This window comes from Petaurus breviceps, unplaced genomic scaffold (assembly GCF_028583685.1).
Source record: "Petaurus breviceps papuanus isolate PSGF00001 unplaced genomic scaffold, PetGlider_PUasm1.0 490, whole genome shotgun sequence".
Lineage (NCBI taxonomy): Eukaryota > Metazoa > Chordata > Mammalia > Diprotodontia > Petauridae > Petaurus > Petaurus breviceps.
In genome coordinates, this window is record NW_027186352.1 from 7,742,902 (window position 1) to 7,750,099 (window position 7,198).

At 46.4% G+C, this 7,198-nt stretch overlaps 2 long non-coding RNA genes across 2 annotated transcripts in view; both read left to right on the plus strand.

Annotated features, from left to right (window-relative positions):
- LOC138172123 (uncharacterized) overlaps nucleotides 1–7,198 on the plus strand; it is a 1,064,577-nt gene that overhangs the window by 901,882 nt on the left and 155,497 nt on the right. The gene's annotated exons all lie outside the window — the stretch shown is intronic.
- Nucleotides 5,458–7,198, plus strand: part of LOC138172119 (uncharacterized) — an 18,878-nt gene continuing 17,137 nt past the window's right edge. The window contains exons 1-2 of the long non-coding RNA XR_011171053.1: nucleotides 5,458–5,708; nucleotides 6,047–6,129. This is a non-coding gene — a long non-coding RNA (uncharacterized lncRNA). The remainder of the gene's footprint in view (nucleotides 5,709–6,046; nucleotides 6,130–7,198) is intronic.

The window sequence follows — 7,198 nt, forward strand, 5'->3', positions numbered from 1 at the left end:
CACACACACACACACACACACACACACACACACACACACACACACACCCTTTGACCCAGGTTTAACAGTTGCTAGCTGTGCCTTGATGAGAGAGATAGAAGCAAGTATACAAAATCAATGGGCAGTTGGAGGGATCTCTTTAGTCTACTGTGTTGGAAAATGTCTCAGGACAGATTTAGTTCAGTTCAGCAAGGTGCTATGAATCAGCCATATTGGGTAAGACACCCAGAAGGTGACATGGGGAACATCAGTCTGTATTTTATTAAAAAAAAAAAAAATGACAAGATGATCAGCCCGGAAGGAAGCCAAACAGGCTTCAGAGGTACTGCCCTTTCATGGGAGTCCACAAGCTAACTGTAGGTCCACCCTAGAGGAAAATATCACGCCCTATACAAATAAGTTCAACCCTTTCCACATAAGGCTCATCATCAGGCAATTAAAAATATCAGCACTTACCCAAGTCAAGTGTGGCTAAGGTCTAAGATACTAAAGCCACTTGGGAAAATGCCATATGTTCAACTGACGCCAATTAACAAGCTGCTCCTTTTCATCGATGCATGGAACATCAGAGCTGAAAGTGACCTTGGAAGTCATTTAGCCCGAGCCCATCTTTTAACAGATGAGGAAACTGAGGCCAGGAGACAGGAAGGCACTGCCCTAAGGGGCAAGTTGAAAATGCTCGCACAACTTCAAAGGGAAAGTCTGAGTACACGTCCTGTCAGTCGTCACCTTAAAGACTACATTAAAATGATGAGTTTGGAATTCTACAGGTCAGGAGGCTCTTACCCATAGTCCAGCACATTCCAGCTTTGAGAGCCTCATGAGAAAGAATGCTTTGAGACCAATTCTCTGGGGGGCTAAACAGCAAACCTCCTGACTTCGGGTAATGATCTGGGGAGGCTTCATTTCTCTGCACATCCAATATTCATTCACTCGATTTGGGAGACATGGAGGGTAGTGTGCTGGTAGAAAATGCAGCCACATCCACTCGGTGATATGCCCTGGCTGGCTGAGTGAGAGCCTCCAGACACAGAGTCCCAACAGCCTGAAATGGATGAGGGATCCACTTCCTCCCAGAAAATGGTCAGGAGAGAACTGGTAACAGAGAACCAAAGAGATCTCAGGACCAGAGACCTAAAGCCAGCAAAGACCTCAGACCTCGGTCAGCTAATCTACCTTGCACACACACCCCCTGCCATTTAGAAGGTCATTCAGGGAGTAGAAAAGTCAAGATTCAACCCCAAGTTCCCAAATGAGCACTTTTGTCACCATCTTTTGATTGTTTCCCCATTACACAGATGATGTAGCAGATAGGGTGGCATCTGAGAAACCTGGGTTCGAATGCCACCTCAGACATGAGCTGAGCAGCCCTGGGCAAATCACTTTATGTCTCCATTTCCTCATGGAAAAATTTAGGAAGCAGAAGTCTTTACCTGAGAGGGCTGTTGCAAAGTTTAAGAAAAAAGATTTTTAAAATGAAGCCTTTTCAAACCTTATTTAAACATCGTGTCAATGAACGCGTCATTGCTGCCCCTGTTTTCATGGCCATTTCCTCAGTAACTCACTTCATACCTCTCTGTCTTGGGAAGGACTGGAAGCCACAGGAGTCTACTGCCTTCCATCTTCAGTGCCATCACAGGAAAGGCAGAACAGAGGACAGAGCCCCAGCCGTGGAGTCAGAGGGCCTGGGGTGCTGGCCCTGGCACTAGCTCTGTGAAGGTCCCCTGATCTCCGGTTCCTCATTGGAGAAACGAGTAGAATGAATGAGACCGTTCTGAAGTTCCCTCCAGCCCTAGGACTAAAGTCCTCATCTGAGGAATAGTTTGAATTACCAGGAAAATACCTCTCAGAATGAATCATTCTGCCAGAATCACCACTGGTGGGGATGATAATGTTCTGAAAGCTGAGGTTCTTGGCTGGTTCTGACTCTAGTAAAAAAAGAGAGCTCAGAAATTTGGGCCTGTTAATGACCTCATTTTTTTCCTTCACTGAATATCTAATAGCCATTCGATTTCCATCCAAACCCAGTCGTCCTTCATGGTCATTTTAACAAACCACCCTGCCTTTCCCAGCACAGCTGTCCAGCTTTGAGAATGCACTGTCCATGTTTCAGCAGGTCCACTACTGGATGGTTCATCCCACAGAGCAGTCTCCCACCCTGCAGCAGCAACATCTGGGAGTGTCACATTGGAAGCTCCACGTTTCCCCCAACTTTTATTTTGTTAGCAAATAAAGGTGCTAATCGAATGTCGCTTGTAATAAAGGTCTTCATAATACCAAGAGAGAAAATTAAGGAAACAATTATGAGTGCCATTTTCCACAGTAGCCAGTGATGTACGGCTCCAATTTAAAGCACTGCCCTCCCTCTGAAGAGGCGGTGTTTATAACTTAGCCATTATTCTCATTTTGTGGAGAAAAAACCCTTCCCCAAGTTCGTGAAAGTTGCAATCCCTGTGTTCATGAAGATTGCTTCCCTTCTGAAAGGAAGCAGGACTGGGCTACAGGCTGGTTCACCCAGGATTCTGAGAACAGAGACCCAAAGACCAGCTGCTTGTGTGATGCTCCATCCCCAACCCAAGGCCTGTCTGCAGTGATCTGGGGGGACCTTTGGGGACTCCTGGCAGAAATCAGCAATGTCAGGGACAGACCTTGTAGCTTTCTGAAACTCACACAAATAAATTTGGGGGAATGGAATGGTAAGGCAGTCGTGACCCTCCAGCCACCATTGAAAGCGTCCCCAAATGCTGCCTCCCTCTGTCTTCCAGGGCTCCAAAGCATTTACAATCTGCTGTTTCCACCACTTTGCTTCCTGTAGGGATGGCAATGGATGTTAAGAAAATTCATTAGCTCTTCTGCTGAATGCAACAAGGATTTAATCAAAAATCAAGGTCCCGTGAGTATTTTGCTGAAGCATTGCTAACAAACCTGTTGACAGCCCAAGTTGAGAAATACAAAGTCAGAATCACTTCTCCAGGACCATTTGCCAAAGGATTCTATCCATGGCTTGCTGATGACACATCCAAAGGAAAGAGAAACTTCCTTAAGCCTGAGAGCTGGCCCAAGGTGGATGGAAGAAGTGGGATCTCCCTCCCTGGGGGTCTCCACAGCCCTAGTCTGGGATGTCAGAGAAAGGATGAAGGCATGGTCAGGCAGAGGATGGAGCTCAAGCCTTGGAGGCTCCCTCCATCTCCAGGATTCCAATTACGCATGAATAGAAGGAGAATGTGCCATAAAGTCTCTGTCATAGGACCCCACTCAAGGGACAGAGAATGAAATAAGCATGGGAAAGAGATGGTTTCACCTTCTGACAAAAATAACAGCCTGCCTGGGAGTTGTCCTGGAGTAGAAGTCAAGAAACATTAACAGACATCAGGATCCCCAGTCTGTCCACCTTAACTGAGAAGGGCCGCCACTGGAGAAAATCTCCCTGGGTTACCGCAGCCACAGCAGCACATCTACAAGCCCCATCCAATTTTCCAGACATTTATTTGCATGAAAATCCCACAGAAAACACTTGCAATGCCCTCCATCAACCAGTGTTCATTAAGAACTAACTCTATCCCAGGCACTGCACTGGGTGCCAAGGATCCAGAGACAAAAGGGAAGCCTCCAGCCACTTACACTGCTCATCCTTGTCATTCTCAGAAGAAAAGGCTCGACTCCAAGGCTCCCTCCTCTGTGCTGCCCCCCCAGATCTCCTCCACTGGAAGGGAGGTCTCCTCATTCCATTTATCCTCAAGAGCCTTACCTGGATCTCTCCTTTACTCTCCCTGGTCCTCGACCTTAATTACAGGACTGGCCTGTCCCCCCAAATGCCAGTAGAATGTAAGCCCCTTGAGGATGGAAACTGCCATATTTCTCACTTTTTTAAGAACAGTGTCTATCATACAATAGGAATGTAATTTCAATGGATATTGATGGTAAATTCAAATTGGGAACAGAAAGGAGTAAAAAGGAATTCTGTTGTAGAGCCTGTTTTTCTGGCAGTGTTAGTGTGAGGAAGGCACTGAGCAAGGCACAGGAGGTGGGTTGTGTCAAAGACACAGGGTCCCAAAGGGCTCACCCCAACACATAAGAAATCCTCCTAGTCGGTCACCCAGGCATGAGAAATGAGAGCTTCTGTCCAATAATGCAGGCAAAGGAGGATGCAATGCAGGCAGCTTCACTCCCACCACTTGCAGTATTTCTGGCTTTGGTTTGCTTCCTTTTCAAAATGAAAATTGGGACTTTGCAGGAGAGGGTCCTGCTTTCTTTGGCTTGGGTTTTAAAGATTGAGGCAAATAAATGTTACCACATATAGATGTGAGCTGTGATTCCTACTCATGGAAAACATCAAGGTTTATAAAGCATTATCTTCTCTACCAGTCTGTGAGCACCCATTTTACAGATGAGGAAACTGAGACTCTGAGTCGCTGACCAGTAAGTGTTGGTTATGGGATTCAGACTGAGGTCTCTGGATGCCCCCAGCATCACACTGTTACAGATGTCTACAGTGGTCGAGCATGTTCTGAGTTCTAATTTTTCCTGGTAGAAGGGGCATGCTGTTCTGTGGCCTTTCACCTGTGCTCCAGCCATTCACCAGATCCAGTTTTTCCTCTCCCTTTTTGCCAGATTCCTGAGAGCAGTCAGGTGATCCTGCTGAGAACAGGAAGGGAGAGACCACAACATGAGCTGGAGGTTTTAAGTCGATTCTGAAATGTGAATTCCAGCTCTTATGCTTGCTGCCTGGGTGGCCCTGTCCGAATCTCCTCATCCCTGGGGGTCTTCCTCTCTCAGTTTCAAGATCTGTAAAATGAGAGGGTTGGGCCCTATGGCCTCCAGCATCCCTCCCAGCACAATGATCCTATGATCAAGGCCCTTCTGGCTGTAAATCAAGGAATGAGAAACAATTTTTCTCTTAATACTTCTTCTGGCACATGTTGGTAGAAAAAAATATTTAGTGGGAGGAAATGATCATTTTGAGTCATGTAAAACCAAAACAAAATGAGTTATTAAAAGCCTAAAATTATTATTTTCAATAAACTCCCCAGCATTGGCTTTTCCATCGGTGAATTCTGACCACCAAGGGTCTTGTTCCCTGGGAGCTCCAGGTGCTAATGCTTTCCATTCCTCTTGCTGGCCTCCCTCCACTCTGACCAGAGCCGAGAGGTGAGAGTTAGGGCTTCTTTGGGTGGAGAGAGGGACAATTCCACACCCCCCAGAACCTCAGACCTACCCAGAGAAGTGGGAGTGAGCACATGGGCAGGGAGGAAGCTCAGAAGGATGAGGTGGGGGAAGCTGAGACTGGGGAGCCGGGGGAGTCTCTGAAGCACAGCCCTGTCTCACTGTCATCTTCTGCAAGAGGAGAGGGGATTCCTCCTGCCATCTTCAGGACCCTCCTTCCCATGGACTTCACCCATGATGACTTAGCTTGGCCCCTTTGACAAAGCCCGTTTGTTTTTTCTTTTCCCTACTGCCCTCTCTTTCCCTGCCCCACCCCCTTTCATAACTGAATAAACTTGCCAAACTTCTGGTACAAAATCAACTCACAAACTTTTCCCGTTTTTATTTGTCCCAGTTGTAATGCACAAAGCACTGCCATGTTTCTTTAACATCTGGGGCTCATCTCATCTCCTCTAATGACTCACTCGTCTGCAGAAGAGGCCTGCTGAGGGGCAGATGTGCCGTGTCACACGGGCTTAATGGGATGCAAAAGATCCAAATAAAAGGTATGTGTTAACGATTAAGAAGGGGGGGCACATGCTTCTTAGATGTGGGGGGCTGTCTGACATTCTGTCTTGAGAAAAACTAGGCCTTCAAGAACTGAGAGCCAGGGGGTCTTGCTTGGCGAATTCCATAAATTTTACCGCTTTGGGGGTTGGGAATAGGAAGGACCCACCATTGTGGACTCTGGGATAAATTAAGATAGAAAGCTTGCCCACCACTGACTGTTTCCAGAGGCATCACTTCATCCCTTAGAGATTACAGCTGACCTGCACAAATGGTCTCTACTTGGGGGAGCTGAGAACTGCATGAATAATTTGGATTTCTCTTCTGACTTCTTCAGGCCTAAGGACCCGGTTTCAAATCCTGCCTACCTTTGTGACAGACCATGGCTTCCTGCTTTGTAAAATGAGGAGTTTGGACCCAGTGAGCTTTACACCTTTTTCTGATTTTTAATCCTTAAGTTCTCACCACCCTCAACCCCAACTGTCTTAATATCCAAATGACCCATAATGACATAGAAACTCCTCTGTCTCCCAGACAAAATGAAGAGACATCCAAGTGTTGGGGGCCACAAGCCCTTACACAAGCTCTTCATCTTTTATCCCCTTCAGAATCAAACCTCCTTTTGGAAAAGGCATTGGGTTTGGGGTCTTAGACAAAGAGCTGGATTAAAGTCACAGCTCAACCACCCAAGGCTTAATGCGTAAACTGGGGGAAGTAGTCTTCCCTGCAAGACTCTGTTTCCTCATCTGCAAAATGGGTGTAATGCTGTTCCCACTCTCATGTTATAAGAATCAGGTAAAATCATCTATGTAAAAAAATGTTAACCCTAAAATGTTGAAAGAATGTAAAGTTTCCTTATTTTTAAATTAGACCATTAATTTCATCCCTGTAGAGAGCCACTCATAAGGTAGGTGCTCTTTCCATGCAGACGTTCCCCTCAGACAGAACAATCTTCAAGAGTTTCCTGGAATCCATAAGGGGCCGAGTGACTTGCCCCCAGTCATTCTGCTGGTCTGTGTCAGAGGCAAGACTTGAATCGAGGTCTCCTCGAAGGACTCTGAAGCTGGTTCTCTGCCCACTACCCCTTAATGCCTCAAAGGTGTTATTACTTAGTAATTGTTGCTGCTGTTAATGTCCTTTCCCCTACCTCCCCTCCATGTTCCCTGTGCCTTCTTATCTTCTTGTCCTGGCCTTCTGGTCTGACCTTTTTCCAGTTCTTTCCTTCACACTAAGGTATAAAATGTATTTGTTAAGGCTAACAACAAACAGTTTAAAAGTTAACCTGCTCTAAGAAGTATCTCCACTTTCACAGGGCTCAAAGTCTTGAGCTAAAAAATGAAGCACAAAAGATAGGATTTCAGTGGATGAGAGAGGACCCCCTGAGATTATGGCAAGGTCAGACTTCCAGCCTGCCTGTGGGTGGTGGTTTCTGGGACATCAGAGGATAGAGGCTCGACTTGGGATCCGGAGAGCTCCAAGTCCTCCAAGC